The sequence below is a fragment of the Rhea americana genome, unplaced genomic scaffold, assembly GCF_003343005.1.
Source record: "Rhea americana isolate MKP2758 unplaced genomic scaffold, rheAme1 scaffold_90, whole genome shotgun sequence".
Taxonomy (NCBI): Eukaryota; Metazoa; Chordata; class Aves; order Rheiformes; family Rheidae; genus Rhea; species Rhea americana.
The window spans coordinates 1,474,951-1,490,509 of NW_028187089.1; the positions used below are offsets into that span (position 1 = coordinate 1,474,951).

A 15,559-nucleotide genomic window follows, 5' to 3' on the forward strand; every position below is an offset into this window, starting at 1 on the left:
GTTTTGCTTTTTTTTTTTTTTTTTTTTTTTTTTTGGTTAGGATAACTCTGTTTTTTGGTTCTTCATTTCAGTTGAAGGAAGGAACCTTCTGCAAATGTCGAAATCTCCAGCTTCATTAAAAGGATGAGGGCCAGAGATTACAGATTAGGTACTGCAGTTTTATTATTTTAATATGAAGTTCGTTTTGCATATGCTGCCTTTAGGTCAACTCACACTTCCCTTCTTTAACTTCCTGATTTTATCTGTTGAGGAAGAATAGTTGCCAGAAATATATAAACCAGCAGCAAACAAGAAAATTGGGTCTATGATACTGTTTTCAAGTGAACTCAAAAACATGTTTTCAAGGTAAAGACCACTGGCCTGAAACTATAATCCTACTCCTTGTGAATCAATATCAAAAATCTCTTTGATTTCAGTAGGAGGAGAATCCATGACATCTAGCTTGTGTACATCTCTTTCATGTATTCATATAGATTTATACACAAGCTTCATTTTCAAATCAAATGTAGAATTACTTCTAGCGTTTATATCATCTTAAATATGTATTGGCTTTTTAATGTAGTTCTAAGCTTTCTTTCTGCTTGTAAATTCCCCTGATGCCTTTTAAATGCGTCTTCCATGTTTATTGCAGTTGGAGGAGAATGTGCCTACTTCTACATTTGCATCTTTTTGATGTAGACATCTGTATGAAATGTATCTATCATGTTGTAAACCTGATATGCAAATGATTCTTTTCTCCTCCTCTAGAGCTAGTGTAGCAAGACATCTACTAATACACTCGTGCACAAAATTGCAGATGAAAGCCAGAGTGGGAGTGAGAGCAAGAGAAAGCGGGAACAAGGTGGAGGGAGGGAAAGGAGAGAAGGGAGAAAAGAATCCAAGAAGCACATAGTGAGGTGTGTCAGTCTTGCTACCTGTTTTTCACTGTATCTTCTCTAAACTCTTGTAAGGCCCAACRGCCAGATTTTAAGGGGATTTCAAAGATGCAGGTAAGACCAACACAGACATTTTCAAAAAAGCCTGTACATACTACAGATGGATCTGTCTTCATCTTCGGCTGCTTAAAAATACTTTTGGGACTCTTAAGATTCCCAAACTGYGAAGTGCTAGTCAGCTTTCAGCTGAGAGCCTACTAGATTTCATACTTCTCAATTGGTTGTGTGCACTTTGAAGGTGTTAAATAGTAAATATTTGGGTATTACAGAACAGCAACATCCCTCAGATATGTTTGTAATGTCAACAGGTTTGTAGGTGTTAAACTTGGCAGATTTACCTGAGAAGCATTAAAATCAAATGACCTGTTTTTACCTTTGCTTTCCTAATTGTTATCTGCAAATAAGAACAAAAAAAGATCTATATTAGATTTTTTTATACTTAATCACACCTTAGAAACTTAATTTGCCTATAATCCTTGCTATGATGTCCAGTGATATAACAAGCAACCTAAATGAAGATTTAAGCATGTCAATTAGTCTTTTAATTAAGTCTATAAAATTCAGAACTTAATCTCTTAGAATGCATTACCCTATTTTTATCCTAATGAACCAGGAAGGTCTGCTTTTAGCAGTTGTTCAGCCTGTTTTGTCTTCATTATACTCTGGAAATATGATGGTGAATTTTCTAGGCTGTCTAATGGTTTTGTTTTGAGGTTTTCTCCTCCCTTACGCAAGAGCAGGAAAAGACTGCAAGTTTTGGAATTACTTGTAATAGCTCATTCCAGCACTGATCAGATATATAACAGAAAGTCCAATCTTGTTTCTTTGAAAGGAACAATATCTCCTGSTTTCCTGAATCAGTATAGGACCAGGAATATCCTAATTCTCTTAAAAACTGCAGGAGGTTCAGGTAATTTTGAGAGAGAGACTGAATGTGAAAAAAGGAAGGAATTTTAGAGCAGATGCCCTCTCTGCACTGAGAGGTGCCGAGGAAAGCTGCTTCTGTTGTTTCAGATGGAAGTTGAAGGTTTTGCTTTTACGTTCCCGAACTACTACTGTGGGCATGTCTGCCTGTGATTTGTGTGGACCATAAATGCAATACACAATTTCTGTGGGCTTTTGGTTTGTAGAGGAGCTATGTGGAGCTGCTTCTGTTTTGTAAGGATTTAATTTAAATTAAGTAACCCTTGAAGTGAGGACAACTGAAGCAACAGATCTGTTGTTTTGTAGGCTCTCTCTGAAACTCATATTCATCCTATTGATTTTAAGGTGACTTCTCATGACATGTTAATTTGGCACAAAAGTGATTTKATAAACACCAGCAGCTTCTTAGGCATGATTATAGCCTTCTTGTAACTGCGTGCTTTGGCAAATGTTACTATCTTTTGTACGTGCACGGTACAAGTACGTATGGAAGTTGCTAGCACCTGTTTGCAGGGACAGGCTACAAGTACATCATGTTATAGATTAAGTGCTTGCTGATTTCCATACTCAAACCAGTGCTACCAAAATGTACCTGTCTGATGTGCGGTTTAATCTTCTTGTCTGTCTCTTGGTGTGAAGAGAGTTGATCAATGAAATCTCTGTATAACAGTTTTTGCAGCAGCTTTGAAATTCTATATTAAATGCTCCTAATAAATGTGCTGACTGAGGCTTATGCATGCTATAATACAACATATTAGGAAGAGATTTCAAGTCTTACTCCTTTCATGTGCTCCTATTTGGAGAAGTTGTTTTTTTTTCTTTTTTTTTTTCCTTTGGCATTTTAATTTGGAGAATAGTGCTACATGAAAGTGTTACTCTGTAAACATTTGAACAGACCTGTTCCTTTATGATGTTCACTTTGAAATAGGCTTTGCTGCATTTTAAAAACTATGTTGAGATTTCTTTTCTCAACACTTCCCACAGTATTCCTTTTTTCAGAGGCTGGATCTTGCAGATAAGCCATTTTTTTTTCCTGCTATAGAAACAATTGCGTATGATCAGCTGGAAAATGTACCCCATAAAAGCTAGATCCCTTTTTCCCTTTGGAAATTGTCTTTCATGGTTGACTTTTTACTAATTTAGTTCATATTCTTTTCYTTTTGCACAATGTTCTACATGGTTCTTCCCACATCCCTTTCTAAATCAGGGGCAATTACATCCTGCGATTACAGAGGCAGCCTATGAACTTTTCCATTTGTCTATATTCTAGATGTTTTTCTGTGAAAATGTAGCTCCTGAAATGCAAGCAATTCCCTAGCCTCCACTGATGCTCAAAATCACTCAATGACTTTTCCATTTGCCTCTGAGATCAGTTTGTCCTACATTAGCTCCATCTTACTTTTTTTTTTTTTGAGTCAGAACAAGTACTTACCTGTCCAGATACAAGTGATTGTTTTAATCATTCTCTTGAACTAAAGGATAAATGAAAACTGAAAGCTGTTTGGAGTTGAATTCAAATGAACAAAATGAAAACCTAAGAAGCAGGATCTTCATAAAATTAGATCTTAAGAAAGTCAGTGTCCTTTTCATTAAATTTTCATTTTCTTTGTAGGTGAGAGAAGGTTTTGGTTTGGGCAAATCAGTTGTGAAAAGAAAATGAACAAATGGGAGAGGGCTAAGAAGAGAGATCTTTTTAAAAAATCTCTCCTCTCCTTTTTTTCCTCCTTCCCTGCTGCTAGTGAGGGATGTAATTGCGGATGGGATGCTTTGCAGCCTTTCTCTTGGGTCTAAAATTGCCAAGATTGAAAATCCTACAGGGATAACTTTTTTTTTTTTTTTAAACTTTCTCAAGAGTGAAAAGATTATTTGAATATTCAAGTATTCAATTCATTTAAAAGGAAAAATTCTTCTTCCAGACAGTGTGCTTATTCTTGATGGATAGTTCCAGCCTAGGACTACAATATGTTCAGTACTCAAGGAATTTCACCTTCAAAATTGTGCAAGAAAAATAAGTTAGAGGGTGGGAGGAATCAGGGGACATAGAGAGGGGGTGAGGAATGTCATTTTAGCTGCAGCTACTTTGTGTTGTTACGTTTCTGGAATAAGATCATATTTATTTCCCCACAGCGTGGACTGGGGATACTCTGGGTGTAATCTTAATAAGTAGTAAGCCTCCTCACTGCCACCTTCTCCTCTCTCCCAGCCTTAACACAGAAGTACTTTGTCTTTGGCATAGAAAGAACTTGCATGCAGTATGCAGGTCTCMGTACCAAACCTAAAGCCCTAGTGTGAGAGAAGGGGATTAAACACTTTCCTTAGGCATCATGCCTACTAGTGAGGGTTAACTTTTCTTTTAACTTAAAATCATGTTCCAAAAAAAGGGATAAGTAACGTGAAATGCCTTATAGATCGATCAGCGTGTTAGAGCCCTGGGTTACATGGCATGTTGCCTGCACGTTGCGTTAGCCGTGCATGCAGGGGAACGCTGGGCGTATGGAAGGCACGTTGCCTTCTCTCATTTGTGGGATGAAGGATTCAGTCTACGTGTATATGTAGCAGGACCTACTGCCCGGGTGCACATATGGAAGGGGAGGAAGGGGTGTGTTGCTTGCCCCCCTCGACCACCCGCAGAAGTGGATAAAGGAAGGGGGGAGGCTTGTAATACGCGCGTAGAGAAAAGGGAAAGGTGTTGCGGCAGCCCCGCATGGTGGTACCGCGCCGYGGGAGCAGAGGGCAGCGCGGGCAGCCCTCGGGGTGCCCCCGGCCCTGGGGGCGCCYGCCTGCCCCGGCCACGCAACGGTGCATCTTCCGCGGGCGGCTTCCCCTGCTCCGGCTTTTCCCTGCCTGCCTCTCCGCCCCACGCCAGCAGCACTTTGCCAGGAATTCAACTCACCAGGTAGATTCCCTCTGAAAAGGGCACACGTGCCATTTGCCCTTTGCATAGCAGGGGAAGGAAAGGAGGCTTTTTTCTTTTATTTTTTTCTGTATCTTCCCCCCCCCCCCTTTTTTTTTTTTTTTTTAATTGCCACCGCTGCCGCCTCCCTCCAGCACTTCCTAATGAGCCTCTGGTTCCGCACAAAGGATTCATCATAACCATGCAGCACTCACCTTCTCCGGCCACATCTTCCTCAGCCCGCTGGGCTGGTTTCAAAAGGGGAGGCTGCTCGGGGCTGGTGGCAAGACCGAGAGCCCTGTGGTGGAGGCAGCCTGGTGCCTTGTTAACTGCCCGGTTTCGTCCCCCTTGGTCTTTAAAACCGAGCGGCAGCTAGCGCTGAACAGGCGCGTTAGTTGTGCTGCAGACCTGGGGAGGGTGGAAGAGCTGCACACACCAGCTACCTCAGCAGCACTCTCTGATCCCAGCCAAATTTTTCAACTTTATTTAGGGGGAAGAATAGATCACATGGGGAGCTTCACCAAACTGGGAGGAGCATGTTAGTGCAGAATCAGGTCACTAACATAAAAGCCCAGGAGTTAGTCACAGACACAAAGATTAATAGTGTTAGCATAATCCAGGCATAAAAAGCAGGCTGAGACAAAGACAGGAGATGCTTATGGGAATTAAAAGCRTCTGTTTTCCTTCCTTATCTGTGTCATTAAGCTGGGTAATCTCTTGCTCTTTTTATCAGGTGAGTTTTCCTAATTGAGTAAGAAATAGAGTAGAATGTAAAATAAACGCTTCCAGCTTCCAAGTGATTTTGAGCACATTCTTCTTGGCTGTCTTTTTTTTTTTTTTTTTTTAGTATCTCAAATGCTTGGTCTTTCTCTCTGTATCCTTCTTCGTTGTATTATTTCGGTCCTGGATAAATAGATCCATTCCAAAACATACCCGTGGCCACATAAAATACTGCAATCTTTAATTTGCATCTCTTACTCAGACAAAGGTAAGAAGGCTGCTGGCTGATCTCTTATTGTCCAACTGACTGCGAAATCATCTTAGAATTAAGTTTCTACAGTGGCTTCTTCTGATCCCTGTGTTTCATTCATTAATAGATGGCAAAGCTCCCAATAGGARCGTAGGTAGAGCAAAAGCTGTCCATGAGTGCAGAACTGATTACTGCCAGGACCGCAGCATGGTTCTTACGACTTCTAAGGTCTTTCTTTATTTAATCATCAACCGCATCAAAAAACCTGAGATGGATTTAGGTTAGTTAGAGGCCAAAACTCAAATGTGGATGCCTRAATATGGCTACCTAAGTACATATATATCTTGTGAAAAAGTAGGCCTGACTTTTGTAGGTGCTAAGCAACTGTTCTTCTGCATTTCCATCTGCTTTTAAGTCACAAYCCACCCTCTGCCACTTTCCTCATGTCCACACTTTTTAAAAGAAATTAACTTGGAAAAGTAGGCAATATCTTATTCCTGTGCTTACAGAAGCATTCTGCCCAGAAGAAGCTCCATTCTAAAAACATGATTCAGACAAAGGGGAAGTGAGCTGAATGCACAATAAAGACAAGAGGCCTGATCTATCCAGTTGGTATAAAATTGTCTACAGGAGATTTATCTGTTATACACCCAAAAATGACTCAGCTGGTCGTCCAACAAGTAGCACCTGCCTACAGAGTAACTATCCTTCTTTCAGCTTGCAAAAAAACTAACCAGATTTGATATTTAAAAGCTGAAACAGTCAAAATGTTAATTCTTGGCATCTTCTTAATGAAGACTTCGAATGAGCCTATAAGGGACTCAGGATTAGAAACGCTACTGAGTTGCATCACATCAGGAAAAGCAAGCTTCACTGCAGTGTCGATGAAAATGTGCAACTCAAAATACTTCAGTGTGCAGTGCAGTTCTTTGCTGCCTTATTTGTAGGGTATAACTTACAGACTTTTCTCTGAATCCTTCAGACCTGAGGTGCACACCTGCGCCTGTTCCAGGCTCCCTGCTTACCATGGGTCTCTTAAAGGAGTTAAACTTGAGAAGAATTGCAATTCCTTCTTTTACAAGACAAATGAATGTAGTAGGGAAAAAGCCCCTTACATCTCCACTACAATACAAACATGCTGAAAAGACACCTATAGCCTGTCCTCGTGCTTGAGCTTTGAAAATGGGGTAGTATCTCTGAACCAGTTTTGTAGAAAACCTGTTTTTTGTTAGCTGGAGGATTTGCCCCTATATATAATTTTTATTTCAAGTGTGCAGAGGCCTAATTTTCAACAGTGTCATCCATTCCTCTGTACGTGTAGTTTGAGATGTTTTCTTTGGTTTTATTTTTTAATAATTTCTCTTTATTGCCAGCTAGCAATGAAAAGTAAGATAACAAGACTAACAAAGAYTGTAAAAGATCTGTTTAGTCCTTATTTATTTTTTCATTCCCAAGTTAATTTGCTCTTACTGCCTGRAGGCTTCTGTGTTATCCATTCTGTAAAACTTTTCTTTTTATTTCTTTTTATACATAGTTTCTGACTTGAGACTCTTGTTTTGATTGRGAAGGATATGTCTATCTCTATCTATCTGTCTATATACTTAACTACCTACCTACTTGTATTTATATATTTGGTTGTTTTAGTCAGTTGCAAAGCCCTGGCAATACAAATTCTTAYCAGTTTGTATTAGTTGAAACAGTAGTTTTTCCTCCATCTTTATACATACATATCTTTCTGCTGCATTTTTGCCTATGAACTCMTAAATAAGACACATTTCCTCTGTAGGAATGTCTGAAAATGTTCTAATTTATTTTTATGCTGCATTTGATCTTAATCCAGTATGAGTAATAAACTGAAATTTCTCATACTACCATATTTGCTACTTCCTAAATCTTCTCTGTTTCATGGCTTGTAACTGGTCAAGGACTAGATCAGCCAGTTTGAAGGTTGTGGTTATATCAGAGGACTATTGACCAACTGCACGAACAATATTTATATGGCGTAGCCCTATTTCTTCCAGAAAACCTGTATTTTCCAGAAAATCAGTGAATCAATAAAAATGTTGTATTATGCTTGAGYGCACAGATCCTGATCAACAGTGACATATTCCCACTGATTTCAACAGGACTTAAACCGAAGTATCTTTGTGCTTAGGGTCTCATGACAGCAAATACTATTCAAAGCTCATGGAAGCCATTAGAAAGACCACAGTAAGTTCTGACAGCGATTGAAGGAAAATGAACATTAGAAACAACTTGAGAGTTTCTCTTCAGTCCTTCAAGTCTTGAAAAATGACCCAAAGCTTCACTCTTAGTCTGCAATGAAATGTTCCTTATTCATCRCTGCAGAAATCTCTGGTGTCCCAGTCAGATTGTTGACATTTCCATTGCTACTTCTATTTTAAATGTTATAATTAGTAATTTTTCACACTTGTAGATTGCCCTTTCTCCTAGAAATTTGAACTGTAAACACTGTGAAATTAAATTGCGTCACACACCACTTGTACTATATGTACAAAATACAAAGAGATTTCTCTCAAGCTAATGTTTTCTTCTGTTCTACCTACAATGTCTGTGTTGTCGAGGTGCTTTCTCATTATGAARAAACTGAAACAAGTCCAGTAGATGTAATGGGTCACCGTCTTACATTCATACCGTGAGAAAGGAATCTCTTTTTGGCTTTGCTTATTTAGAAGCTATTAGAATCCAAAAGTGAGGAGGTAGGCATTAAATAACGAATTATTAAAAGCAAAATTTCTCACGAAAAGCAGGCCATCAAATTCCTCTTCATCTGATAAAGTTATAAATATTGACTGCAGGGCAAGAGCCAAGATTTATTACCAAACATAATGACATGAAAACACGTTCTGTAAAAAGTTTCAGTGCTTGTATACTATTCTTCTCTTCCATCCTAGTGAGAAAGTTTGATTTTATTAGCAAGATAAAATTGACTTAATCAAAAAATCAGTTAGCAATCTATTCCCGGATGAGCACACAATGTAAAAATGACAAAAAAATGAGTATATAAAATAAATAAAATGGGTGATGTAAGTTGGAAATTTCTAATTAATGCCATTTTTAAGAGTAAGAAGAAAGTCTGAAATCAAAAGGCATTACAGATAATATTAATGGAAGCAAATGCTTTCTTACACAGCACATTATTCTCCTGGAGAGTCTGTTGCTACAAACTGAAAGTCTTGAAGGATTCGGTAGAGGAGTCAATGTTCTTGTGGGAATGAGAGCGTCCACAGTTACAGGCAGTGCATTTTTATCACGGCCTCGCAAAAGACAGATACCACTTAGCAGGCGTAGGGAGGAAATCCTCTTTTGGGCTGGTTTCCTCTTTTGTTTCCCCCCGTAAGCATAAAAGCATTTTAAAAAGTATTTGGAACTGACAAATATCAGCATATTGTACTATAGAATCAGCATGTGTGAGTTTATATAGTGATTTTTGTTTTCTTACCATAAAACAGTTCTGGGCTTGCCTTATTGCATTATGTTGCACATTTATTAGGTGTGAAACAAATTCTGATTCAGCAACAACAATGTAAATCTAGACTTTTCCACTAAGATTAACTCCTTTTATGCGTATATATATACATATATATATATACATTTCTATTCCTAATACTGGTGTCTAGAGAGTCAACGTTGCTTTTACAGGAACAAAAATCTCCTAGAAACAGCTTGAGTCAAATAACGAATGCTCTGGAAATTTGAAATATAGTAAGAGCATTCTAATGCACGTAGAATAGGTGCACCGTGTTTTACACCACTGTATTGCAAAGGCCAGCACTGTTAAGGAGGCTGACATATTCTTAGAAATGACCCAGAGCAATCCCAGAATAGGTGTCTGCCAGCGCTAACCTTGTCGTTTCTTAGACTTTCTTTTGTTGCCTCTCTTGCCTCCTGTCGGGTGCCAGTTAAATTTAAACACCAGTCATGCCTCCGGACAATAGCTCCCGTTCATGAAATAGAGGCAGCCTGTTATAAATGGACTTCCATGGACTATACATAACCTCCTGTGTTTYGTATCTGTGATTCTTTCTTCTTTAATACAGAGATACAGAAGCTTTCGGAGCATGACGAGGCTCTGTTCAACAGTTGGCAGAGCTAAGGTTAACTGTCTCTATCGTTTTCTTTTGATAAGGAAACTGCAACAACTGCCTGCCTTCCTGCAGAGATTGCCCAGAARGCCCACCAGGAAGCACTGCAGCTGGCTGCTTCTGCAGAGCATTGGTTTTTGGGGCGGGACAACAGGAAAAGGGAGTTTTGGTAAATTCATTATTATGAACTCCACTTTTCCATCTTTTTGTCTTGCTTCTACCATCACAACAATATATTAGGACATGAAGTAGGGTTAACATTTTTGCTTCATCTATAGAGGAGAAGCTTGTTGAATCACTGAGATGTTCTCCAGTGGAAGGTACGTACTGTGTGCTGATGGGCACACTGTGCTTTAGTGGTAGTGCTGACTGCAAATGGCCTGCAGGAGAGTCCAGATATTAGAGAGTGTAAAGATAGCTGAAACCACCTTAGTTCCCTTACATTTCTACARAGCAGCTGTGTGTTTGTATTCTAAGGTAACATGTATCCTTGCTTTTGAAGTCTGATCTAGCTGTTGCTGCTAGATGCTTCTACCCAYRGTAATCTATGCGCCACTCTTGAGTCTATTCTCTCTTCTCATGCTTCAGGGACAATCTGCAACCTCCTTCCTTAYCACCAGAAGATCTGTGTTTTCCACRTCCCTAGACATCCTTTTGTGTTCTCTCTTCCCATGCCAAGGGATGTGYATATCTCCTCTTTTCATTTAACTGTAATTTTTATATTGCCATTTTTATGCAGCCATTCTTACATGCCATAGCATGGGCTGCTGTATATTCATCATTGTACCCTACTGTTTTATTGATATTTATCAAAATCAGTATGGTTCTGTACATTGATGCCCAGAGRCAGAAGACAAGCAAAATGTGTCATCAGTTTGAGTGCAAGACCTCATCTTGGGCACTTGCCTGGTCACCTCCTTTATTCCTGAGGATTCCCGGTGCTTTTTACTTAAGTTGTGTACAGAGTTGTGCACAATTACTTTACAGAGTTGCCAAACATGTAACACTGTGCCAGCTATGTCTGTCTCAGTTTTGTTGGTCTTTCCTTCTAAAGCATTAGTGCGTCTGTTTCTGAAACATGGAACTGACTGAAAGCTAATGGAGTGATGACATTTGTCACCATGATCAGTTGTTTTCTTCTATATTAAAATTTACCCAAGTTTCGCCAAACTGAAAGTGTAAGCACAATACAGGCTATGGAAATTGTTTCAGGTCTTGTGGACATGTGACACATTTAGCCAAGTACCTGCAGATTCCATCTTCACAGACCATGTGAAGTGGTCTTCTTGGAAGTGGCCTGGGTCAGACGAGGTCTTTTATGAATTGTTATTTTGGGTTTTTGCAGGCTGAGTTATACTTAGACCTGAGGTGAGGATAGCTGGTGACTGACCCAGCAAGGAGACTGGGAGTGGGAGGAAAGAAAGACTGCATTTGGTTAAGGAATATGTAGAGGGTGATTAGGCTGGGGAGCCAGTACTTTCAAGGAAAGTAGTTAAGCTGTGCTTTACTGGAAGAGAACATTTAGGGAATTTTGGAGAGGAACATTTAGGGGAGGAACTGATGGGGGATTATCTGGAAGGGAAGCAGCTATGAGAGTGAATCTTCAGAGACTACAACAGGAGTGCGGACACTGATATTATCCAGTGAGGAAAATGGGAAACTAGGATGAAGAACCAGACATGAAGACAGGACTGGAACAGAGAGATTTCAGCAGTGATGGAGAAGAAAGGGTCCGATCTGAGGGAAACAGATCATCGGCTCTGAAAGCATGCCCCTCTGCGAGCTGGAATGGAAACAAAAACCCCCCTGCCAGTACTTTCCTGCCAGCACTTTCCTGCCAGCTAACACAAGTGAAACCCACTGACAAAGTGTCTCATCACCTTCTTGCACTGGCCCACACAAAACATGTCAATACAGTGATAAACTCAGGCTATATCATGAAAAAAACTTTGAATATTGAAATACAGCTTCACTGGTTGGAGAAATTTGGGAGTATTTATCAAACAATACTTTTAGAGTGCAAGAAAAAAGAGAAGGTTCTCAGTAGAGAATGTATGACTGACATTGGTCCTTCTTTCTAGCCTGACACCGGAATCCTTTGAGTCCGTGGATCTGGGTGCGTATGCACTGCTTAYTCCCTTGATAACCACATCGCTAGGTATGATTGCTAGCACAGTTAAATGCAGCCTTGGAAAACCGGATTTAATTTCTGCCTTCACTACAGAGATCCTAATGACAAGTTGCTTAAAATGAAACCTTTTTGAAGTATTCATTAACTGAATGTTCTTCATTTTCTGGATACTCAGTTTGAGGTGATGTGTGATTTGCAAAAACTGTATACTTAGAGCTAGAACTGAGTTGTCAACATTTAAAGCACTCTATAATGGTAAGCACTCTACAAAAAGCATGCTTTCGTTCTCTAAATTGGATATCCTGAATTAATGAATACTTTTACAGCACAGAAACTTTCTAGTCATTTTTTCACCAGCCAGTGGAGATAAAATGGAAGTGTTGGGACAATAAATTCATCAAGAATGTCTTAGTAATGTGAACCCTAGAAAAGCCATGAATAAATTAATCATATGCTCTCAGAGTAGGGTTTATGTATGAGGAAGGAAAGTGGGTTAAACTAAGCAGAGATGAAATGACCTTGTTCTGTAATAAAGCATTCAATCAGGGAGCTGTTCAACTGTTTCTGAGTAACCCCCTGTGGAGACAAGCCATTAGAAATGGGCTACACACCAAACGACAAGAYGAAAACAAATACTGAATAGCTGCTCATTAATTGGAGTCACCCACCCTGTAGACTGAGTGAGGCAAGGTCTCGTGGAAAAAATAATATTTGATCACGTAATTAAAGGCAGTAGCATACTGGGTAACATGAGGGATTCAAATTAAGACCACACAGGCAATTTTATTTCTGGAATTTATGAACTTTTGGGTATTTGACTTAGCATTCTCAATAATGTTCTTTTAACTTGGAATATTGTGTGTAATATATATGTGTTGTTTTTAAATAAAACTGGTTTGTCTCCAAGTCATGTCATTTTCACACTGCCTGCTGTCACCATTTCTGAAGGAGAAGCAGCTGGTGTGCTAAAAGAAGTTATGGACTTTGGAATCCTGCAAGGTTAGGAACTGAGGGGTTGGAGGGAGGTATTGACACAAGATAGCGCCTTTTCTTTTTTTTTTTTTGGCCTGCTAGATCCCTCCCACTGCTTTCCCCACTGTATTTTATAGAGCAAAATGTAAACATTTGCTTTCATGTGTTTTGTGGTTCTAGTCTGGAAGTGACCCTAACAGGATCTTGGTRGGGTTCCATGGTTGTGATTTCTCAGTGGTTTCTCTATCCAATCTTCTCAAGTAATAAATAGAAAGGTGGAGTTCTTTGTAATTGCCAGCTGCAAACTCAGCATGGGATCTGAGAGTCAAACAGCTCTGCTGGCTCAAATGCTGCCAGCAGGAAAGGCTCTGTAATCAGTATTTGGTTAACTGCTCTGCTCATGATGTTTGAGCCAGAACAGAATCCAGCTCCCACTCTGAGAGCTGTGTAGGCTCCACCATTCTAAATAAAGTCAAAATATCTGTAAATGGTGGTAATTATTAAAGTGAGCAGGTACATGAGGGAAGAGGTCCAGTAAATAGGAAAGTGTGGCTTTTGCTTATTTACTTTGAAACAGATCAAATTTTAAGATGTATCTTTAGATACTTTAAAGAAGTGTGATCCTATGGTAGTTTTGTTTGGTGTATTCATGGTTACCCAGACTGTAAATGAAAACTGATGAGTTTCTCTTACTCTTTCTCATAATCGTGATTTCTCATGTATGTATGTATGTAATTGTAATCRTGTATGTAGTCATGTATCTCCATATCTTGGAGAAAGGCTATTAGATATACTGCCATAGTAAGACAAAAAAATTAGTGAGGGGAGTTTTGGGTTTTAACTGTTTAGTGCTATTAATGAATCTCCCATTTCATGCTCACTGGGTATTCAGTGTGTGCCRTAGTCGAAGAGCTCGTCCAGGATTGCTCTTAGCAGGGAAATAAGTTGATTATGAGCAGTAAGAATCAGGAAGAAATGTCTTACCCAACATGTAACRCTGCCCATCTAGCTAAATTTGTTGAGTTAAAGATTGACCTTCCTCTAGTATGGTTTTTGTCAGCTATAATGCCATATCCCCAAAAACTTAACCAACTTCCAGACCAGTCAAGATTGTGGTGATATCACTGAGCTAATCTTAACAACAACAGAATGGAATCTGARTGATCGATTCAAAACTTGCTTCATTATGTATAACAAATAGTATACGTATGCTGTTAATTCATTCTTTGACCAACATGGGATGCTTCTTGTACTTTTGCTGAAGTAAATCTCTTGCCTTTGGCCTTGATTGCTGCRTGAGACACAGTGTTCATACCTTGGGATTTTCATGAATTGTAGCTCGAGGGAAGAGAAAATATGGCCATATGGATGAGTTTTGGAAACTCACAAATTGTATGTTCTACCTTGTTATGATATATGCACAGATATATAAAAAAAGAGAATGAATCTCCTTAGGAGGAGATGTTATTCTGTGCTCTGTTGAGAAATAAGTGTCTCATTTCACTAARTTCTTAAAAGAAACTGTCATCTGTGCATTTATAAGTTCCCAAGAAAGGCTGCTGAATGGGAGCAAACCGCATGCTTCAGGTTTGCCAGTGGCCTTCAATCACAGTATTTTCTAACAATCTTTTCCCTGTTTTGTCTTATATCTAGGCACAGGTGGAATTAACAGAATCACAGAATGGTTGAGGTTGGAAGGGACCTCTGGAGATCGTCTCGTCCAACCCCCCTGCTCAAGCAGGGTCACCTAGAGCATGTTAGACAGGATCATGTCCAGGAGGGTTTTGAATATCTCCGGAAAAKGAGATTCCACAACCTCTCTGGGCAACCATATTAAATTTGCAGTTGAATTTGACCACCATATAAGAGGCAGAGGCTTAGGGCTCTGAGCAGGATGCTAGAAACAGATTCAAAATACAATATGAGATCATACTGCTAAGTTTTATTGAGTTCTGTTAGCAGTGCTAAATTTGTACTCAAGGTCATTTAACCCACAATGTAATACTACATYACATTTCTGTGGATTTTTTAAGACACTTTTTTTAAGGGGCACATTTTCGTCTCCATCTTGCGTGAGTCATCAGATGTGTAACAAATGAGCTAACGCTGAGTTCGTTCTCTTAGTCAAGAACTCCTTGCTGTAAGAAGTTGCTATAAGGAGACAGTTCCTCTCTCCTGCTCTTTCCAGCCTCTTGTTTTCATGAAACATGCTCTCCTCTGAGCCTTTGTCAAATTGGAATTAAATTTGCCAAAAGGTTCAGAAGGTATTATCAGTGGGACGGTTGGATGGACATTTAGAGATGATCACCTAAGGAAACAGCACTACAAATAAGGAACGTTTGGACTAAGATTAAATATTCTTAGGAGAGAGAAGGGTGGAAGTCTGAATCCTGCACTCTGATCTCCACTCTGAGTCTATGTGCAGCTCCTGCTATGTGATAAAAGAACATTGTTAAAATAGAATTTCTGGGCAGCTGTGTACAGGTCTGTCTTCATGATTTTGTCTTCAGTGGGCTGTAGCAGTAAATTTCCAGTTTTCTTTCAACAGCAGTGCCTATCACCCTGGGAAACACAGCAAGTGTGATATGTATTTGAATAATGACTCCATTTCTGTTTTTTTTTTTTTTT

The 15,559-nt window shown here is 39.4% G+C and overlaps 1 protein-coding gene across 8 annotated transcripts in view; it reads left to right on the top strand.

Moving 5' to 3' along the window:
- The window catches only part of CUNH8orf48 (chromosome unknown C8orf48 homolog), a 95,932-nt gene that overhangs the window by 28,006 nt on the left and 52,367 nt on the right, over positions 1 to 15,559 (top strand). The window lies entirely within an intron of this gene.